The following is a 23791-nucleotide window of genomic DNA, read 5'->3' on the forward strand; positions in this document are numbered from 1 at the left end:
GTGCGCCAGAGACGCACCCGCTGCGCGCGCCCGCTGCCTGGTCGCGCAGCGGCCGCCATATGAGGTAGGAGGGGGGGGAGGGGTCAGCTGGGGGCGAATGGGAGCTGGGGGGCGGGGGCGTGCAGGAGGTCGCGGCGGGAAAGCGCGAGGGAGGGGGGGGGACAGGTAGAGTGAGAGGAGCTGGGGGAGGGGGGTTTAAGGGTGGAGGGGGGAGAGTGTTAGGAGGTTTAGGAGATTAGGGAGAAAGATAGGTGTAGGGTTGTGAAGATAGGGGAGGGGGGTTGTAGAGGTGGGTGAGGGTGAGAGGTAGAGTGAGGGGATAGGAAGATAGGTAATAGAGGGGGTGGCGGGAGGGGGGGAGAGATAGAGAAATAGGTAGAGAGAAAAGGTAGATAGAGAAATCGATAGATAGGGAAAAAGATAGAGAGATAGGAAGATAGGAAGATAGGAGGAGGTGGAGAGTGAGGGAGTTGGATAGTGGGATAGAGAGATGGAGAGATAGGTAGATAGGAGGAGTGAGGGAGGTAGAAAGTGAACGGGTTAGATAGGGGAGATAGAGGGGGGGATGCGAGTGGGGGAGGGGGATGAGGCAGGAGCAGGAGGGCAGGCGCGGGGAGAAGAGGACGGAGGAGGCAGAAGAGCCGAAGGCAGAAGACAAGAAGACAAGAAGAAAAGAAGAACAGAAGAAAAGAAGAACAGAAGAGCAGAAGACCGGAAGGACTGAAGACCGGAAGAGCAGAAGACCGGAAGAGCAGAAGACACACAGAAGAACACAGAAGAACACAGAAGAACAGAGGAGTACAGAAGAACAGAGAAGAATACAGAAGAACACAGAGGAAGACAGAAGAAGACAGAGGAAGACAGAAGAACAGGGAAGAATACAGAAGAACACAGAGGGAGACAGAAGAACACTGAGGAAGACAGAAAAACACAGAGGAAGACAGAAGAAGACAGAGGAAGACAGAAGAAGACAGAGGAACACAGAAGAACACAGAAGAACACGGAGGGAGATACAAAAAACGAAGAAACAGGGTGCAGAATACCACAGCAGAAGATGAGGAAGAAGAGAAGAGGAGAGAAGACGGGGAGAAGAGGAGTACAGAAGAAGAATACAGACGAGGAGGAAGAACAGAGAAGAAGGAAAGAGGAAAAGAAGCAGGAGAGAGGGTGAGTAGCGCGGGGCAGAACGAGGGGCTGGGAGGTGGGGGGTACTTACTGTGGGGTGGGTCTCAGAAACTCAGGAACCTGGAGGAGCTGCAGCGGCAGGGGGAGCGACCTACCCTTGGGTCAAGGGTCGCTACCACTGTCGCGCAGCGGCCGCCATATGAGGTAGGAGGAGGGGGGGGGAGGGGTCAGCTGGGGGCGAATGGGAGCTGGGGGGCGGGGCGTGCAGGAGGTCGCGGCGGGAAAGCGCGAGGGAGGGGGGGGACAGGTAGAGTGAGAAGAGCTGGGGGAGGGGGGTTTAAGGGTGGAGGGGGGAGAGTGTTAGGAGGTTTAGGAGATTAGAGAGAAAGATAGGTGTAGGGTTGTGAAGATAGGGGAGGGGGGGTTGTAGAGGTGGGTGAGGGTGAGAGGTAGAGTGAGGGGATAGGAAGATAGGTAATAGAGGGGGTGGCGGGAGGGGGGGAGAGATAGAGAAATAGGTAGAGAGAAAAGGTAGATAGAGAAATCGATAGATAGGGAAAAAGATAGAGAGATAGGAAGATAGGAAGATAGGAGTAGGTGGAGAGTGAGGGAGTTGGATAGTGGGATAGAGAGATGGAGAGATAGGTAGATAGGAGGAGTGAGGGAGGTAGAAAGTGAACGGGTTAGATAGGGGAGATAGAGGGGGGGATGCGAGTGGGGGAGGGGGATGAGGCAGGAGCAGGAGGGCAGGCGCGGGGAGAAGAGGACGGAGGAGGCAGAAGAGCCGAAGGCAGAAGACAAGAAGACAAGAAGAAAAGAAGAACAGAAGAAAAGAAGAACAGAAGAGCAGAAGACCGGAAGGACTGAAGACCGGAAGAGCAGAAGACCGGAAGAGCAGAAGACACACAGAAGAACACAGAAGAACACAGAAGAACAGAGGAGTACAGAAGAACAGAGAAGAATACAGAAGAACACAGAGGAAGACAGAAGAAGACAGAGGAAGACAGAAGAACAGAGAAGAATACAGAAGAACACAGAGGGAGACAGAAGAACACTGAGGAAGACAGAAAAACACAGAGGAAGACAGAAGAAGACAGAGGAAGACAGAAGAAGACAGAGGAACACAGAAGAACACAGAAGAACACGGAGGGAGATACAAAAAACGAAGAAACAGGGTGCAGAATACCACAGCAGAAGATGAGGAAGAAGAGAAGAGGAGAGAAGACGGGGAGAAGAGGAGTACAGAAGAAGAATACAGACGAGGAGCGAGGAGGAAGAACAGAGAAGAAGGAAAGAGGAAAAGAAGCAGGAGCAGGAGAGAGGGTGAGTAGCGCGGGGCAGAACGAGGGGCTGGGAGGTGGGGGGTACTTACTGTGGGGTGGGTCTCAGGAACTCAGGAACCTGGAGGAGCTGCAGCGGCAGGGGGAGCGACCTACCCTTGGGTCAAGGGTCGCTACCACTGTCGCGCAGCGGCCGCCATATGAGGTAGGAGGGGGGGAGGGGTCAGCTGGGGGCGAATGGGAGCTGGGGGGCGGGGGCGTGCAGGAGGTCGCGGCGGGAAAGCGCGAGGGAGGGGGGGGACAGGTAGAGTGAGAAGAGCTGGGGGAGGGGGGTTTAAGGGTGGAGGGGGGAGAGTGTTAGGAGGTTTAGGAGATTAGGGAGAAAGATAGGTGTAGGGTTGTGAAGATAGGGGAGGGGGGGTTGTAGAGGTGGGTGAGGGTGAGAGGTAGAGTGAGGGGATAGGAAGATAGGTAATAGAGGGGGTGGCGGGAGGGGGGGAGAGATAGAGAAATAGGTAGAGAGAAAAGGTAGATAGAGAAATCGATAGATAGGGAAAAAGATAGAGAGATAGGAAGATAGGAGGAGGTGGAGAGTGAGGGAGTTGGATAGTGGGATAGAGAGATGGAGAGATAGGTAGATAGGAGGAGTGAGGGAGGTAGAAAGTGAACGGGTTAGATACGGGAGATAGAGGGGGGGATGCGAGTGGGGGAGGGGGATGAGGCAGGAGCAGGAGGGCAGGCGCAGGGAGAAGAGGACGGAGGAGGCAGAAGAGCCGAAGGCAGAAGACAAGAAGACAAGAAGAAAAGAAGAACAGAAGAAAAGAAGAACAGAAGAGCAGAAGACCGGAAGGACTGAAGACCGGAAGAGCAGAAGACCGGAAGAGCAGAAGACACACAGAAGAACACAGAAGAACACAGAAGAACAGAGGAGTACAGAAGAACAGAGAAGAATACAGAAGAACACAGAGGAAGACAGAAGAAGACAGAGGAAGACAGAAGAACAGAGAAGAATACAGAAGAACACAGAGGGAGACAGAAGAACACCGAGGAAGACAGAAAAACACAGAGGAAGACAGAAGAAGACAGAGGAAGACAGAAGAAGACAGAGGAACACAGAAGAACACAGAAGAACACGGAGGGAGATACAAAAAACGAAGAAACAGGGTGCAGAATACCACTGAGAAGATGAACAAAGAGTAGTAGGAGTGGCCTCACCTGGCATGCACCACCCATAAGGTGTTGCCTGCGAGGTGGACCCTCTATTTCATTTTCCTCCATTTTGAATGGAAGGAAAATAGCCAATTAGGTTTAGGGCAGTGACCCTTGCCACAAGAAGTAGTCACTATTGTGGGTGTAGCCACCCAAGAGTAAGTGTCCCATTGGACACTACCAAGTTCCCCCAAAAACGCCCACTAAATTCAGTATTTAGTGGGCATCCCTAGACCACATAATCAGATTTGAAAGGACAAAGAAGACAAGCTCAAAGAAGATCCAAGGCACGAGAACTGTGGACCTGCTGCACAAGAAAAAGGTGCCAAACTCTGCCTGCTGCACCCACGACCCGACAATCGCCACTGCGGAGGTACTGGACACTGGACTGACCTCAATAATCCCAGAGGACCTCCAGGCTTCATGAATCGCCCAAGATCTTCCTTCTGAGTGGGGGTACCACTCTGCAATCAACAAAGAACCAGCAACCCAGTGAGGGTCACTTCACTGACCGGCCTATATATCCAGAACCAGAAGTTGCAGCCTGACCTGTCGATACACTGATGACCGTCAGGACAAACCCTGCAAGTGTGCCAAGTTTGGTGGCGCTGCACCCTCTGGTAGCCAGACTGTATTATTACCCTAAGTACTGGTCAGCTCACACTGGACAATAAGAAAATTAGCTCCCCCAGAGCTGAAAAATGATCAGGAGGAAGGGACCTCCCACCAGAGTGCCCCTGTTGTCCTGTAAGCAGTCCTCAAAGAGACTTACCCCCAGCCCGAAGGACTCTGTTGCGCACAGCACCTGGATCACCAACTCGCTCTGCAGCCAGCCGGTGCCCTGTAAGGAGGAGCCAGCTATGCCCTAGGGTCCCACACCCCTTGCAACCTCAACACCACAAAGGGACCCCAAGGTACTACCTTTAACTCTACAAAGACAGCCCTTTTCCAAGTGGTCCCCCTCAGGGGTCCTGCACCTGCTTCAAGAGACTTTTCAACACTGCTCCTGCTGGAACCGAGAGCCACCCGAGCCTCTCCAGCTGGCACAGTATGCCCACCGATGACCTCGACCAACCTGCAAAAGCAGAACCTGGTAAACCCACTGTGCGATTTTACATGCTTTTTTAAAAGTCACTGCCCATTGATTCCCATGGTACGTAATTACGCACAGAAAGTCTGTATTTAAAAACACTTCAAAAATCCATATCTCAAAAAGTACTTAACCAATTTTGATAATCTTGGTCTTAAAATGTATATACAAATATGAAGTATTTTATACATTGGTTTTGAGTTATTCCTTCAAATGTGTGGGGTGCATGATTGATACTGTGAGTACAACAAATGCTTTGCACTTCTCCAAGATTGGCCTAACTGCTCGACTAAGCTACCTCAAACATTAGAGCATTAGGTGATCTAGTTTTTACCTCTGGAAACCAACGTGTAGTTGCCTGGACCCCCTACACAGTGTGCCCAGTTTTACACACTACATAGAGGGCCAGCATCCTACACTCATTACACACCTGTACAGGAGATTCTCCAGTACTGAGCACTTTTACCCTGTTCCGCTTTCTGGATTAGAAAAGACATCGCTGTGTATTATTACATCTGCACCTAGGGTTCCTAGTCCAACAAACAGGTACTGGAAAAGCAATGAGCGGGCAGACACCAATACTCAGTGGAAGTGTGTAGGAAGATGGCTTAGTGTGTGGTAGGTACCTAAGGCACTAACACCTTATACCAGGTCCATGTATCCCCTATTATTATAGTGTAGGCAGTGCCTAGAAGCCAGGCTTTCTAGAGATAGCTGTGGATGAGCTGCCAAGGCTTATCTAGGAGGCATGCAAAGCTCATGCAATACCACTGCAGTTATGCAACACTTACACACATGAAAGAAAACACTCAGTGTTACAAAAAGAAAGGTACTTTATTTTAGTGACACAATACTAGATACAGTACTAGAGAGGCCACCCTCCAATAGGAGGTAAGTAACACACTAGATATATACACTAGTAACCAGCAATAGGGATAGAAAGTGATAGAAAACAGTGCAAATGCAGATCGACCATAGTGACACTAGGGGGAGCCCAAACTATATACTAAAAAAATGGAATGAAAACCCAGAACCCCCACCTAACTAAGTGGAATCTGTAGAGGGGAGCTGGGGCTACTAGGAAACCCCAAAGGTAAGTACCACAGTGTCCCCTAGCGACCAGGACGAAAGGAGTAAATTACTAAATCTTCCCCAAACCACTCAAAAGGAAGAAAATGATGGAAATGCAACCAGTGGTGGATTCCTGGAGAGAAAGACCTGTGGAAGAAGGGGACTAAGTCCAGAAGTCACAGAAGAGTCCAGGAGGAGTAGGAGCTACTACCCACCTAGCTGTGGATGCAGGAGTTGGTCGACTGTAAAACGAAGATGGTCAGGAATGCAGCCCTGGAGTAGGTGAAGAGTTCCTGGAGGATGCAGTTTATGTCCCACACCGGATGTATGATTGTAGTCGGTCAGTGGCGAGGAAAAGCCACCAACAAGCCTTGGCAAACGCAGAAGTCACAGTGAAGTAAAAGTGGAGCTGCTAGGGACCACCTCGGTTCAGGAGGACTCAACCCATGGTGGGAGTCATAGGGGGAGCCCTCAGCAAGGCGGAGAGTCCAAATAAGGAGAGGCAGCCCCCCCAGGAGAGCCACTGGACAAGGAACCAGGAGTCAAAGAGGAGCCCACACAGCACACCTGGAGAAGCGTCCCATGCCACAGGAGAATCATGCAGAGGTCTGTACATCACTGAAAGGAGTGCTGGGGAATGGGGATACATGGAGCCGGAAGATACCTTGGAGGAGATGCAACCAAACATTGACATCTGCAAGAGATGTGGTGCACAGGGGTACTGTCCTGCGTGAGAAGGCATGGGCTTACCTCTGCCAAAGTTGGAGAGCTAATAGAGAGGACCAAGAGGACTACTCTGGACAACCATTCGTGATGCAGGATCCACACAGCTCAGGATGAGAGGAGATCCATGCAGCCTGTCATTGTTGCAGTTGGTGCCTGCAGATGCAGGGGGGTGACTCCTTCACTCCAAGGGAGATTCCTTCTTCCTTCTCATGTAGACTGAAGACTTGCCCCTGAGAGAATGTACAGCTGTGGAAATGTTGCAGAATCTGGAAGGAAACAATGTTGCAAGCAGAGTCAAAGTTGTGGGTGCAGATTGTCGGTCCAGTCGTGGTTCCAGTAGCTAGAAGTAAAAGTAAGGTTGCAGAGGAGTCTGGCAAGCCAAATCTGAGGATGCACCCAAGAGAGAGACCCTAAATAGCCCTGGAAGGGGGATTGGTCACCTAGGCAGATGACCACTTATTAGGAGGGGGCTCTGACATCACCTGCCTGACCTGGCCACTCAGATGCTCCCAGATGTCCATGCCAACCTTGGATTCAAGATGGCAGAACCCAGGGACCCTCTGGAGGAACTGTGGGTACCACCTCTGGAGTGGTGATGTACAGGGGAGTGGTCTCTCCCCTTTCCATTGTCCAGTTTCACATCAGAGCAGGGACTGGATGTCCCTCAACCGATGTAGACTAGTTTATGCATGGAAGGCACCAAATGTGCCCTTCAAAGCACACCAGTGACTTGGGGAGGCTACCGCTCTCAAGCCATGTAATACCTATTTCCAAAGGGAGAGAGTGTTACCCCCTCTCCCAAAGGAAATCCTTTCTTCTGCCTTCCTGGGCTTGAGCTAGTCAAGCTGCAGGAGAGCAGAAACCTATCTGAGGGGTTGCAGCAGCTTGGGCTGCCCAGAAAACCCCAGAAGGGTGGTAGGAGCAATGCTGGGGGTCCTCTAAGGAGCCACCAGAGTGCATGGAATCATACTTCCAATACTGGCAACATTATTGGCGTCTGATTCCGGCATGTTTGATACCAAACATGCCTAGGTTCGTAGTTACCATTATGTAGCTGGACATACACAGTGACCTATGTCCAGTACATGAATAAAATGGTGTCCCCGCACTAATGAAGTCCAGGGAAATGGAACTGGTGTTCCTGGGGGCACTTCTGCGAGTGCACGGGTGCCCTCACACACAGGTACTTGCACCCCGCCCTCTGGGCTAGGAGGGCCTTCATTAGTGGTGACTTATAGTGACCTGATGTAGTGACCTGTAGTGAAAAAGGTTGCATGCACCCTTTCACGCAGGCTGCAATGGCAGGCCGGCAGAACACTTTGTATGGGCTCCCCATGGGTGGCATAATACATGCTGCAGCCAATGGGGATCCCCTGGTACCCCAATGCCCTGGGTACCCGGGTATCATATACCAGGGGCTTACATGGGGGCACCAGTGGGCTAAATGTGGGGTGAAAGTAACAAAGTTATCAAGTTAGAAGGGAGAGAGCATAATCACTGGGGTCCTGGTTAGCAGGATCGAAGTGAACACAGTCAAACACATTGACAACAGGCAGAAAATGGGGATAACCATGCCAAGAAAGAGGGTACTTTCCTACACAACCCCTCCCCAGACAAAGGACAAGATGGCTAACCTTGCCCATATGAGTCTTCATTGTTTAAGTGGAAATATCTGAAGAGTCCATCCGCATTGGAGTGGTTACTCCCCGGTCTATGTTCCACTATATAGTCCACTCCCTGTAGGGTTATGGACCACCTTAACAGTTTGGGATTTTCTTCTTTCATTGTTTTAACCATAGAAGGGGCTTGTGGTTTGTCTGAACAATGATGTGAGTGCCAAACAGGTATGAGTCAGACCACAGCAAAGACCTCCCTCTCTATAGCTGACCAACGCCTTTCCCTGTGGGTTAATCTTCTGCTTATAAAAGCTACAGGTTGGCCCTGGCCCTCAGTATTAAGTTGAGATGGAAATGCCCCAACCCCTACCCCAGAAGCATCTCTTTGTACTATGAACTTTTTGGAGTAGTCAGGGCTCTTTAAAACAGGTGCTGAGCACATGGCCTGTTTGAGATCCTCAAAAGCTTTCTGACAGCTAGCTGTCCACAAAACTTTCTTTGGCACCTTTTTAGAGGTGATGTCATTAAGAGGAGCTACAATGGAGCCATCGTTTTTAATGAGCCTCCTGTAGGACCCAGTGATGCCTAAGAAGGCTCTCACTTGGTCTGTGTAGTAGGGGGAGTCTCATATAAATAGTATGGATCTTCCCCTGTAATGGATGAATCTGGCCTCCACCTACCAAGTGGCCCAGATATAGAACCTTCCCCTGCCCTATCTGGTATCTGGCACTTAGAGGCCTTGATAGTGAATCCTACCTTTTGCAGAACCTATAAGAAATTCCAAAGGTGTACCAGGTGATCCTCCCAGCTAAAGACAGCTGTATCATCTAGATAAGCTGCACTATAGGCGTCCAGACGTCAGACGCTGGAGGACTGTATTCACCAGCCTCTGAAATGCGGCAGGTGCATTTTTCAAACCAAAGGGCATTACTGTAAAGTGATAATGCGCTCCAATGGTTGAGAATGCTGTTTTGGGTTTAGCATCATCTGATAATTTGATCTGCCAATAGCCTGCAGTCAAATCAAATGTGCTAAGATACTTGGCAGATGCCCGCGTATCTATTAGCTCATTTGCCCTAGGGGTAGGATGAACATTTGTCTTGGTGACAGTGTTGAGCCCTCTATAGTCAACTCAGAACCTCATTTCTCTTTTCCCATTCTGAGAGTGAGGTTTGGGGACCAGCACCACTGGGCTAGCCCAGGGGCTATCAGAGTGCGCTATGACTCCTAGGTCCAACATCATTTGCACTTCTGCTTTGACGCAGTCCCTAACATGGTCAGGTTGCCTATATATTTCGCTTTTTATAGGCAAACTGTCCTACTGTATCAATTGTGTGTTCACATCATGTTGTTGACCAGGTGTTAGAGAGAACAGTTCTGTGAACTGTCCCAGGAGATTGCTGCAGTCTTCTTTCTGAGATTCTGAAAGACAGTTTGCCAGGACTACTCCATCAACTGAGGCTTCAGCTGCAGTGTTGGAGAAGAGGTCAGGGAGAGGGTCACTCTCTTCTTCCTGTCCCTCATTAGTGGCCATGAGCAGGGTCATGTCAGCCCTGTCATAGTAGGGATTCAGGCTGTTCACAGGAAGCACCCTGCAGGGGCTTCTGGGAGTGCGTAGGTCCACCCAGTAGGTGACCTCACCCTTCTTTTCTACTATGGTGTGGGGACCACTCCACTTTTCTTGGACTGCCCTGGGAGCCACAGGCTCCTGGACCCACTCCTTCTGCCCTGTCTGGTAAACAGTCAGAACAGCCTTCTGGTAATGCCATTGCTTATGCAATTCCTGGCTGGCCTGAAGGTTTTTAGTGGCCTTTTTCATGTACACAGCCATCCTTGATCTGAGGCCAAGTACATAGTCTACTATGTCCTGTTTAGGGGGTTTGAGAGGTTGCTCCCAGCCCAAGAGCAAGAGGACCCCTAACATGTTGTCCAAACAGAAGTTCAAAGGGGCTGTAGCCCACTCCCTTCCGAGGAACCTCGCAGTAGGCAAAAAGGAGGCATGGCAATCTGACATCCCATCTCCTTCTAAGCTTTTCAGAGAGTCCCATGATCATGCCCTTTAGGGTCTTGTTAAACATTTCTTCAATACCATTGGTTTGGGGGTGGTAAGGGGTGATTAACTTGTAAGTAACACAACATTCCTTCCACATTGCCTTAAGGTATGCAGACATAACGGTGGTACCTCTGTCTAATACCACCTATTTAGGAAAGCCCACACTAGAGAAAATTCCCAGGAGGGCTTTTGCCACTGCAGAAACTGTAGTGGTCTTTAGAGGAATAGCTTCTGGGTACCTGGTGGCATGGTCAACCACCACTAGAATGAACCTGTTCCCAGAGGCTGTGGGTGGGTCTAGGAGGCCAACAATATCCAACCCAACCATCTCAAAGGGAACCCCAACCACTGGAAGAGGAATTAGGGGGGGCTTTGGGGTGCCACCTGTCTTTCTACTGGCTTGACACGTTACACAAGAGTGACAAAACTCCTTAGTATCTTCTGACATGTGGGGCCAGTCAAAGTGAGGTCCAAGCCTGTCCCAAGTCTTGCTTTGCCCCAAGTGACCTGTCAGGGTCAACATAACTTCTCTATATTGCAGAGGGACTACCAATCTCCTGGTTGCACCAGGTTTGGGCTCCCTTGGCTCTGAGAGTTTGTCTCCCCAGTACACCTTGTGGGTGCCACTGACATCCCCTGCTTCTTGAAGGACAGCTTGCTGCCTCAAGTCCTCCAGTGTAGGACAGGTGTTCTGTGCCATTCTGATTTCCTCCCTGCCAGGCCCCCCTGTACCTAAGAGCTCAGGTGTATCAGCTTTCATCTCCTCAGGTGTAAGTTCTGCCAAATAAGTAGATTCCTTCTCCTTAAAGTAGCAATCTTCACTGGAGGGTGGGGTATGGGGCACCTTTTTGCACTTTCTACCCTTGGGTTTTGGAAGTTCTTGGGCCATTGTTCCAGGCTACAGGTTTCCCTGATCATTTTCCGTCTTGGCCTGTGCCGTGGTCATGTGCACAAATCTGTCCTGGTCTGCCCAGCATGGCTGAATGGGCCTTCAATTCTACTTCAGCCCAAGCTAAAGTGTCCAAGTTGTTCCCTAGTAGACACTCTAAAGGTAGGTCTGTGGACACAACAACTTTTTTAGAACCAGTAACCCCTCCCCCCAGCTGAAATCAACAACTGTCACACAGTGTTGTTATGGGTATCAGTCACTTGGTACTGGTGACCAAGTAGGTGTTGCTCAGGGGACACCAGTTTTTTAGTCACCATGGTGCCACTGGCACCTGTGTCCCTGTAGGCCTCTGCCTGAATGTCATTTATCAAGGGCTGCTGCCTGTAATTATCCATATTAAGTGAACAGGCAGCAAGGGTGGCAAGATCAATGTCCCCATCAGAGACTAAAACAGCCTAATTTGTCTCTCTGACTAAATCAGCCCCCACTACACTTCCTAAAGTGAGCCCAGCTACACCCTTGGATTGGTTATTGCTACCTGACCCACCACTACTGCCATAACTAGTGGAACTAGTAGTAGAGGTGGGGGTTGTAGTGGTGGGTGGCTTGGTGCTTTTCTTAGGGCAGGAGCTGCCTCCTGGTCTAAGGCCTTTGTCTTTACACATATAGCACCAAGGCTTTTTAACATGGGAGGAAGAGGAAGAGGGTGTAGACCCACCCCAGAAGAGTTTTGTTGGTCTGATGAAGACTCTATGGGGCATATTCATATGCTGAAATCCCCGCGCTGTATTTACAGAGTGGTGCAATGCATGCATTGTGCTACTCTGTAACCCTTTCCACTACATTATACCTTCACAAAGCATACTGTATGCAAAGGGGCGTTTCCCCGTTAAGGGAGCCGGAAAAATGGCGTAAGGAAATCTTAAGAGCAGGTGTTAAAACGGGCCTTCCATTCTTCAGAATGAGGCTCTATGTACTCTGCAAGAGTAGCACCAATATTTTGGCGCTACTCCTGCAGATACATCAATAGCGTCATGAGAAATTACGCTATTGCCACATACCCTGCGCCATGGTGCCCTGTATTTTAAATACAACACACACTGTGGCGGTGGGGGGTGCTAAGGTGAGGAAATTCGATTTTTAATACGATCGTATCGACCCGCCATTTTGTGGCCCGCCGCCATTTTTATGTTGCCTTCACTCAGGCAGCACAGCGAACGAAGTCCATTCTGCCTTTTCTGCTTATTCTGCAACATGGTGTTCAAAACAGCCTTCTGCCTCTATCTTTACAAGGCTGGTATTAAGGTCTGACCGAGTACACTAATCCCTGTCTGGTTTTCTAATCCTTGTTTCAACTATCTGTAGGCTCACACTATTCTCCGCCGATCTTATCTTATCGTCTGCCCTTCGTTGTCCTTTGCTAGTATTCTCTCATTTCACAACTGTCTTCCAAACGCACACAAACTTATCGCACCACATGCAAACTTCGTTGTGGATCGGTTAATGAATTAAGTTCAAGGGAGGGGTGACAAACACAGCTGGAGGGGAGGCAACCTTAAGTCACTTGATACTTTGTTCTGTCTTGTTTTCCGACATTTCTATTGACTCTGTTCTATCTTTACATCATTCTTACTGGCTCCTTTCTATGTGTTCTGGGAGTGTATGTAGTTAATAAATGTTTTTATACGGTATATAAGATTGTGCGCCACAAAGTAAAGTGGCAGTCTCCTGAGAACATACCTTGTGTACTTCTTGGACAACTGTACTAGCTGCAGCTAATAAATCTGATCTTTTACGCCTGACAGAGTGTCCCGTGTCTCTGTTAGTTGAGGCAGGTGAATCCAAGGAGATTTCAGGCGTACCCTGCGCCGCCAGGCCCATAAGGTTCTGGTTCTTCAACTGGCGCCCAACGTGGGGCGGCTTCAGCGGTACCGGTTCTGCCTGAAGGTCGTGAGGAACCCCGCAAGAAAATTCTGGAGGAATCGCGAGCCACGTCAAGCGACCCCTGTATGTCGAAGTGGTCCGAAGGTCTTTTTCAGCGCGGTTACTCCTTCCTGACGGCTACTGACGACTGCTGCCCTGACTGCCGCCCTGCCTTGGCCCTTATTTTGATGATGTATGGTAAAGCGAGACGATAGACGGGCCTCTGTTGGTGTAAGAAGACATCCTTAGTTAAGTATTTGGTGGGTCGCGCCCACAAATTTTGGTCTTTGTTTTGTCCTTAGGTTCTTAGATTTGGCCATTGCAGTGGCCAAAGCCGAGGGGTAAGTGCATTTGTGCTGTGTAAACTGAAAGTTTTACCCCCTTGATGTTTGTGAACAGCCAGTAAAAATCGTGAGATGTCTGGTCTGACTAAGTTTGGAAAACTTTGTTGCTTTGGTTGTAATAGGGACTCCCAGCTTGAGGACTCCTGTCCGAATCCTTCGGTTGGAACTCCCACATATGAGCTCTATTCTAAACATGGTGTTGGTCCTATTGCCTTTAATAAGACATGGACCCGATATACAAAGAAAGATGGTGTTTTAAAATGGCCAGAAAATGGTAGTTTCGAAACTGATGTGCTAGATAATTTAGAAGCAACGTTATTTAAAAGAAAAGCCCGGCCGGCAATGTTTGACTCTTTTCGCCTTTGGCGTAAGGAAGCCAAACAGAGAGAAATTAAACAAGCGAAACGAGATAGGAAAACACAGGGAATGACGATTATACAGGCTGCTCAGCAATTCAAAGATGATGAAATAGATAATGCAATGGAAATTTCAGACAGACAGCATCGAATGGCAATAGATAAATGCTATCCGACGTTGCCTATCTCTTCCCTTGATAAAAGAAAAGATTTTGAGGAAGATTCCTTAATGTCCCACTTATTGAAATTGCCTCCGCCCTATGTACAAGGTGCTAATGCACCCCCGATGTTACAGCCTGTTCAGCCGCCAGTTGTGCTTCCGCCTGCTCCAGCTTTTCCACATTTGCCTCCTCAAGTATTGCCTATGCCAGCTTTGCCTTTAACTCCTTTGTCTTCTGCTCCTTTGGCAATTCCTAATGCTCCTTTAGTTAATTCACCTAATACCTTGTCCCCTATCCTTATGTCAAATTCTCCATCTACGCGTAAGCGATTTGCAGATACTGTCTCTGGTCTCTTATCACCTTTCTTTGAAGCTTTAAACGTGTCTCCAGCTTTTTCTCGAAGACAGTCTCGTAGTCAATTCCCAGACTCCGAAGAGCGAGAAAAATTGGACTCACTTGCTTGTAGATGGATCAAGAAGGGTCCCCAATATAGTACGTCTGATATTATGTCCACCTTTCTGCAATGGAATGCACCTACGCAGAGATATGTTTTTAAAGTTATGTGCGATACTCTCGCTAAAGAATGGGAGGATATGAATTTGGGTTCGGTCCCACAGGATCTGTTAGATGTTCAGGCTGACTTTGACAAAGGACTTATTGTGGGTCCTAAGGTTGAAAACGCTGTCAGAACACTTATTTCTTTCAGATCCCTATTGTTCTCACAGACTTTTCCTGATTCTGATCCTTCAGTTAGGACAGCACTGAAAAACTATCCCATGAGAGAGGTTTCTCCAATATGGAAGGAAGAAGTTGCAGCAGTAGGTGCTAATCCAGCTATTCCTGCGCATTTTCAGCGCATATGGATACATGTCCCCTGGAAAAGGTCTGAAGTTTTAGCACTTAAACAGTCACTACCAGATTCACGCAAAAATCCTGCTGGTTACTATAAAGAGTTGTCGCAAACAGTTGATGCATGTACTATGAATCTAGCAGATATTGACATGTTGATGGGAAATGTAGTTCCACAGACAATATGGGCTAAAATTCGTAGAGAGGATCACGCTCAAGAATTAGGAGGCGATTGGAACGCTATTATTGCCGCAGATAGAGGTCAAGTAGGTGGTGCAAAACCCGACGCTTTGATCTCAGAACTCCCTGGTAGGATTATTACATTAATGAAAACAATGATGCCTGCTTTGAGAGTTAATTGGGATAAGCTAGCAGCATGTAAACAAAAGAAAGATGAAAGTGTTTCCGATTTCTTTACCCGATTTGAGGAGACATTCATTGATCACAGTGGTCAAGATATGGCTACAGAAGGGGGACAGCGATTATTTGTGGATAAGTTTGTATATAACTTGCTTCCTGAACTATCACACAAGCTAAAAGACTCCGAGAGTTCATGGGCAGTTTCTTCTTCCGCCCAGATATTGGCTACTGCACAATATTATGAAAATAGAGACAAAGAAGAAAGGGAAAAACAAGAGAAAAAGACGAAAGAATTAAAAACTAAAGTTCTCTTGCAACAGGCTTATCCTCCTCGTTATGTTCAGCCTCAGTTTCAACAGCCTCCGCAGTTTCAGAGGTTGTATCAAAAGCCTGAACCATTCATTCCAAGACCTTTGCTAGGTCCCAATCAATGTGCTTATTGTAGGGAGGAAGGTCATTTTAAGAACAATTGTCCGGCATTGTTGCAGCGTAATGGAGCAACATCTGCTTCACGAGGTCGTGGTGGTCTTCAGTCAGCAAATAGAGGTAGAGGTCGAGGTGTGTTAACCCAAGGGCAGCGTTCTTTTGTTCCTCCAAATTCCGGAAATTACTTTGACCAGCAAAATGTTAGGTCTACACAGTATTACAGTGAGGATCAGTATATTGAAGGAGGGAATGAAAGTCTTCATTTTGAATAGGACAGCCATGGACAAAGTAAGGGGGTTACGTCAATTCCAGTGGATCAGAATGGACCTTATGTTAATGTCACTACAATGGGTGTTTCAGAGCCATTTCTTTTAGATACTGGTGCCATGAGAAGCTCTATCATTCATTCTAAACTCCCTGGCGCACCTTTGTCTGGCTTAACGAATGTATCTGTAGGATTTTCTGGCGCCCCTGTTCGCAATCCAGTTTCTTGCCCTTTACCTGTTTCAATAGGCCCTTATGATTTAGAAGCTCCGCTTCTTCTGACGAATGGTTGTGGTGAAAATCTGTTGGGTTTAGATCTATTAAAAAGAATGCATGCTACGATATATTGTTCACCTTCTGGTGTATACCTCACTCTAGGACAGAAAATGACTAGTCCAATGTACTTATCAAAAGATCAATTCCCACCTGAATTGCTTTCTCTTCCCGAAACGCTTTGGGCTACGGGTCCGAATGACGTTGGTTGTCTTGAGATCCCACCTTATGTTGTTACTCTTAAACCCAATGCTGAAATGCCACGTATTCCGCAATACAGAATCTCTACTGAAGGTGAGAAAGCACTTCTGGAAATTGTCCATGATTTGATTCAGAAGGGTGTGGTTGAGGAAACGAGAGGAAATACATGTAACAGTCCTGTTCTTCCGGTTCTTAAACGCACTGATCCTTCTCAGCCTCCTGTTTATCGTTTTGTAATTGATCTTCGGGAGGTAAACAAGATTGTCGTACCGCAGTTTCCTGTAGTCCCAGATATCACTGCTCTGTTGACGATGATACCTTCTACAGCGACTTGGTTTTCAGTTATCGATTTAAAGAATGCTTTCTTTAGTATTCCCATCGCCGAAGAGAGAAGAGATATTTTTGGTTTTTCCCTCGGAGGCCGAAGCTTCCGGTTTAAACGCGCACCTCAAGGTTATTGTGAAAGTCCCTCTGTTTACAGTCAAGCTCTAAAATGTCATCTTGATGCCTTTTCCTTACCGTCCGGTGCCACTCTCATTCAGTACATGGATGACTTATTAGTTGCCGCTGATTCAGAGGAGATTTGCAAAAACGTGACCGTTGCACTGTTGCGTCATTTGTTTGATCTGAATCACAAGGTTTCTCCTTCTAAATTACAATATGTCTGTCGCGAGGTGACTTATTTGGGTCATCTCTTGTCAAAGGAGGGACGACGATTGACCCCCGAACGAATTCAGGCAATTGCACAAATGTCAGTGCCATCCACACAAAGAGAGGTACGTGCCTTTTTGGGCATTACTTCTTATTGTAGACAGTGGATTCCGAGTTTCTCTTTATTGGCTAAACCGCTGTTGGCGCTAACTTTAAAAGATACGCCTCAGCCTCTTCCGTGGACTGACGAGTGTCAGAAGAGTTTTACTGATTTGCGTATTGCTTTGTGTTCTGCTCCTGTATTGGGTACTCCTGATTACAGTAAGTCCTTTACGCTCTATGTCCACGAAAGAGAGGGTTGTGCATTGTCAGTCTTAACGCAGCGTTTTGGAGATCAACAGCGACCATGCGCATATTTCTCAGCTACGTTAGATCCAGTAGCTAAAGCATTGCCTAGTTGTCTTAAGGCGACAGCGGCAGCAGCAATTTCTATTCGACAGTCTGCTGGAGTAGTGCTAGATAATACTCTCATTGTTATGGTGCCACATGCAGTGGATATTTTACTAAATAGGACAAAAACGCAGCATCTTACGAGTGCTCGGTTGTCCGGATATGAGCTGACGCTTTTGGCTAGTCACATACACATCAAACGATGTAATACCCTGAATCCAGCTACTTTGTTGCCTCTTCCAGAAGAGAGAGATGTCTCTGAACAGCATGATTGTTTTCTCCGTACTGAAGAAGAGACTAAGGGTAGAATTGACCTAAAAGACACGCCATTGGTGAATCCAGATGGGACACTATGGGTAGATGGTTCTTGTTTCAAGCTCCCGAATGGAGATACAGTTTCAGCCTACGCTATTACTACTTTGCATACGATTGTGGAGACAGCACGCATTAGACATAATTCAGCTCAGGCAGCTGAATTGATAGCCTTAACTAGAGCGTGTGTGTTATCCGAAGGAAAAAGAGTAAACGTGTACACTGATAGCCAATACGCTTTTGGTGTAGCGTTTAACTTTGGGCGCTTATGGAAGGAAAGAGGATTCTTTACTTCCCATGGTACTAAGATACAACATGGTCAATTAGTGACTGAACTTCTTGAGTCACTTACAATGCCTACTCAGATAGCGATTGTGAAGTGTAGTGCACACAAAAAGATTGTGGACGATGTTGGTCGAGGAAATGCATTTGCAGATGAGGTAGCGAAAAAGACAGCCAGAGACAACACAAGTCGAATGTATGTTGCAGGTCCCGCAAACTGCGTAAGAGAAAAGGGAATGTGTGAAGATACAGTAGAGAGTGTGAAATCAATTCAAGGAGAGGCTACGGAGAATGAGTTGAGAAAGTGGAAGGAAAGTACAGGAATGTTAGATGAGATGGGATGTTGGGTTGAATTATCAGAACATCAACGTTGGCTGTTACCAGATGCTTATGTACTACCTGTAGTTACTATGGCACATGGTCCAGCTCACCTAAGTGCAAAAGGAATATGTAAACTTCTGGCTCCAGTGTGGCAAAATGAGGGGATCCCAAAGTGTGCAAATAATGTAGTAAAACATTGTATTGTTTGCTTGATGTACAATCCGGGAAAGGGAACCCCAACTCCAGCAGGTCATTTTGCTCCTCCAACATATCCATTTGAGGTGTTGCAGATCGATTATATTCACATGGAACGATGCAACAACCTCAAATATGTTCTGGTGGTAGTATGTGCTTTTTCTAGATGGGTAGAAGCCTACCCTCTGAAGGACAATACTGCTTTATCAACTGCCAAAATACTTTTGAAAGAATTCTTCCCTAGGTTTGGTTTGCCGCGCATTGTCTGGAGTGACAATGGGAGCGAATTTGTGGGTCAAGTCATGCAAAAAGTTTGTGCAGGTCTTGGCATAAAACAGAAGTTCCACGCGGCGAATCACCCACAGTCGGCTGGTTTAGTAGAATGCTACAATGGAACCTTGAAGCTTAAAATTGCTAAGGTGCAAGCTAGCACAGGACTTAATTGGCCTGATGCTTTACCATTGGCTCTTCTGTCCATCAGAACAGCAGTACACTCTTGTTTGGGGCTTAGCCCTTACGAAGTGATATTTGGTCGCCCAGCTAATGTATGGGGAGTTCCTCGCCCTAAGAAATACTCAGACTTGCCATACCCGATGTTGATTGACTACTTGCATGACCTTACAACTAAATTGCGTGTTCTTCATCAACAGGTTCAGAGTGCTCTACCAGAGGCTTCCACAGACCCAGGTCATTCCATCCGACCAGGTGACTGGGTCTGCACGAAAAATTTCCAACGACAGAGAAATTTGGAGCCCAGATGGAGAGAGCCACGCCTGGTTCTTTTGACCACAAGAACAGCAGTTAAAGTCGAAGGAAAGAAAAACTGGGTGCATGGCGTGCACTGCAAGAAAGTGCCTTTGCCTTTGCCTTTCGATCAGTGGGTCCGTAGAGGCATCAGTGACTCTGAAAGTGAGAAAGTTCCGCAATTTGTACCATTCAGTGATGCACGTCTAATTGGAACACTTTCTGAGAAAGAGGACAACGACATCCTTCAAGAAGCAATACCATCGCATCGACGCTTGAACACGACAAATCCAGGAACATTGTTTCAAAACCAGACTGCCTCTGGACAGGAACGCTATAATTTGAGACCAAGACCAAAGAACTTGTAACTTTCTCTCCTATGTAGTACTCTATCCCGGTTGCAGGGTCACGGTAGGAGTCTTAGTCACGACCTGAGTAAGTGGCAATAGGCCTGCAGGACCTCACAGTGTCATAGGACGGTAGATAATCGTGACTACAGTGATTGAGGAAGATTGCCGTGAGCATCCACTTAGAAAGATGGAGGCTACATTAAATAAAAGAGAAAGTAAAAATATAAAGAATAATTGTAAAGAAATATGTAGTCGTTGTAGTATTGCTCTATGCGTCATTATATTGTCGTGTATTCTTTTGGCATCTGTAAACTGGATCATTATTACTCTGCAGCAAAAAGTTGTCTCTTCTCCTACCTCTACATCTTCTTCTACTATCTCTCCGCACCTATTTCACACTCTTCCCCAGCATGAACTCATCAGAAGAACTGAATACTTTAACAATTCCTTCGTCCAGTTGTTACATCAACATCAGTTAGTGATCAATACAACTGACTGTTGGGTGTGTGGACTCATACCACATACAGTAGAAAATGGAATGCCATATTTAGTTCTTCCATTCTCCTATGAAGGTTCCGCTTGGGCTTATTTTGTCATTTTCAATAATGCATATCAAAGTAAAATTAAACAACCTGTCAGTTCACATAGTGCTGGTTCAGATTTCAGTCATAGTTTATTGATAAAGGGAATGGTAGCTATGGCTAAAATCATGGAAAAAAGTGAAGCTTCCATAGATGAAAGAAAAGCATATACCAATTGGAACATAACTAATTACATTTCCAGCCTCAATGATAAGATTGAGCAAGGAAAATCTCCTCCGATACGGGTCATACCCCAACAAGGAAATTTCTGTCTGCAAATAAATGGTAGAACTCCAAACACTGGACAAAGAGAAAGTTTATGTTCCCATACATATGTTTATTCAGCCCTGAATTCACCGCCGTTAGTACCATCTCAAGGTACATACTTCGTTTGCCACGATAGGGCTTATACATGGTTGCCAGCTGATTTTTCTGGTACTTGTTATATAGCCTTTCTTCTTCCCCCTACATACACCGCTCCTGCGAATCATCATAAAAATAGATATGGCAGAGGGATTGTGGATTCGAAAGACACAGCAGGACAAGAGGGAGGAGATTTCCTCAAAGGATTTCTTCCCTTCTGGGGTCCAATGGCCAACAGCAGAAATATAAGGCAATTGGTTCGTGTCGTAGAAACCACCATAGACATCACTGTAGGAGCTTTAAGTAACATTACAGCTGAACTACAGGCTGATCGTCTTATGACCTTGCAGAACCGTGTTGCCTTAGACTTTGTTCTTGCGGACCGTGGTGGAGTATGCAAATTGATCGGATCAAGTTGCTGTATTTTCATACCTAATGACGCTCCAACAGTATACCAAGCTATCTCTAAGTTACACATAATCTCCGAGTCGATTCATCAGGACGAAGGAGATTGGTCCTTTTCAGAGTGGTTTTGGGGATTACTGTCCAAATGGGGTTGGAAGGTATTGACATTCTTTGGAGTAATTTTAGCTTTTATATTCTCTTGTTGTCTTTGTATGCACTGCGGTCCTGCCGTCTGCAACCTATGTGCTACTGCATGTATTCCCAAACCCAAGTCACAAAGAGCAGAGAATATCAAAATGATGGTACAGCAACAGCTTGATGACCTCATGGCCATAGACATCGACTCAGATTAACATGAGTTTGTGTATCTTGCCTGAGTTCTGGCAAAAGGAGGGTCTGAGGAAATTCGATTTTTAATACGATCGTATCGACCCGCCATTTTGTGGCCCGCCGCCATTTTTATGTTGCCTTCACTCAGGCAGCACAGCGAACGAAGTCCATTCTGCCTTTTCTGCTTATTCTGCAACATGGTGTTCAAAACAGCCTTCTGCCTCTATCTTTACAAGGCTGGTATTAAGGTCTGACCGAGTACACTAATCCCTGTCTGGTTTTCTAATCCTTGTTTCAACTATCTGTAGGCTCACACTATTCTCCGCCGATCTTATCTTATCGTCTGGCCTTCGTTGTCCTTTGCTAGTATTCTCTCATTTCACAACTGTCTTCCAAACGAACACAAACTTATCGCACCACATGCAAACTTCGTTGTGGATCGGTTAATGAATTAAGTTCAAGGGAGGGGTGACAAACACAGCTGGAGGGGAGGCAACCTTAAGTCACTTGATACTTTGTTCTGTCTTGTTTTCCGACATTTCTATTGACTCTGTTCTATCTTTACATCATTCTTACTGGCTCCTTTCTATGTGTTCTGGGAGTGTATGTAGTTAATAAATGTTTTTATACGGTATATAAGATTGTGCGCCACAAAGTAAAGTGGCAGTCTCCTGAGAACATACCTTGTGTACTTCTTGGACAACTGTACTAGCTGCAGCTAATAAATCTGATCTTTTACGCCTGACAGAGTGTCCCGTGTCTCTGTTAGTTGAGGCAGGTGAATCCAAGGAGATTTCAGGCGTACCCTGCGCCGCCAGGCCCATAAGGTTCTGGTTCTTCAAAGGGGTGCAGGGAAAGTGGCGCTGCACTTTCCATAAATCTGCCTCATTTTTTAAATCTTTGTCCCCACCCTGGTCCAGAGACTTACCTGCTTCCATTTTCTTGTTGTCACTCCCTGTATGAGCTTTTCTGCTCACCATAGTTCTGACCCATTTGTCTGCCTTCTTTCCCAATTCTTGGGAAGAGGTCAGATCTGAGTCAACCAATTATTGGTGCAACAAGTCAGACACCCAGTTGTTCATAATATGTTCTCTCAAAATTAGATTATACAAGCCCTCATAATCAATGACTTTGCTGCCATGTAGCCAGCCTACAAAGCTTTAACAGAGCAGTCCACAAAATCAACCCAATCCTGGGAGGACTCTTTCCTGGTCTCCCTGAACGTGATCCTATATTGTTCAGTGGTGAGTCCAAATCTATCTAAAAGTGCAGATTTAAAACAGCATAGTTATTAGCATCCTCATCTCTGACATTGAGAAGTCTATCTCTAACTTTGTCAGAGAAGGAGAACCAGAGGATAACAGCCCAGTGCCTATGATGGACCCTTGTACCTTACAGGCCCTCTCCAGAGCAGTGAACCACTTGTAAATGTCATCCGTCACTTGTAGGGGGAAGAACCTTGTTTAAGTTTCTGGAATCAAAAGAGTCCTCCCTGACCCGAAGGCTCCCTGAAACTAAAGTTGCTGCCACCATGGGGTGCTAACCCCACCCCCTGCCTCTCTCTCTCCACTCCCAAGGCCTCCCTATCTAGGACCAGCTGTTGCTGTTGCAGCCTCAGATTGGCCTCCTCCAGTCTCAGCTGCCTGAGTTCCCTGTCTAGGGAATCTTCCTCTGGAGTTGAACAGTGGGTCCCCTCAGATACTGAGGAGATGTGAGACTTGAACATTGGGTCCCCTCAGATATCGAGGAGATGTGAGAGTGGGCAGGAGAGGATCTGTTTCTACCATTGGACACCCTCTCAACCAGCCCAGTGCTTCTATCAGGACTGTGGGAATGTCTCAAGATTCTCTGACCCTCCATGGATTCTTCCTGACCCACCTCAGTAGCAAAATTTTCTTTTTCTAGCACTGGAGGGTCAGAGTCTACTTCTTCCTCCTCCTCCTCTCCCTGGCTACCAGCATGCTCGTGGTTATCCTGCAGGAGCAGGCCCAGAAGCAGAGTCTTGTTGGGATTTCTCTCAGCCTTCAGCTTCCTTTGAGCACATATCTCCCTAAGTTCTTGGAAGGTCAGGTTTGCATAGGGAGAATCCATGGCCTAAGAGGTGTGCCTTGCTGAAGACATATCAGCTAGCTAGAGTGGTGTAGGATCCCTAAATACTCTAACTAAGTCTCCCCAAAAGAAGTTTGGAGCAAGGGCTATGCCTAAACCCCTAGCTTTCCCAAATGTACAAGACTATTTCCCTGATACCAGGTACAGTGTACCTACTCAGCAAGTGGTGTTTCCTGTGGAAAGTACCAAGTGACAGAGTGGTAAGGCAATTGCAAGTGCTGTCCCACCTCTGCACCACCAATGTGGGAAGCTGGCATGGTGTCTGGTGGGTACTTACACCTTATAACAAGTATCCCCTATAAGTGTAGTGTAGGCAGTGCCTAGATGGCATGGTGTCTGGTGGGTAATGACACCCTATTCCACGTATCCTCTATAAGTGTGGTGTAGGCAGTGCCTAGAAGCCAGGATCTTTAGAGGTAGCTGTGGGTGAGCAGCCAAGGCTTATCTAGGAGACATGCAAAGCTCATGCACACAGCACCTAC

Source organism: Pleurodeles waltl, chromosome 2_2, assembly GCF_031143425.1.
Source record: "Pleurodeles waltl isolate 20211129_DDA chromosome 2_2, aPleWal1.hap1.20221129, whole genome shotgun sequence".
Lineage (NCBI taxonomy): Eukaryota > Metazoa > Chordata > Amphibia > Caudata > Salamandridae > Pleurodeles > Pleurodeles waltl.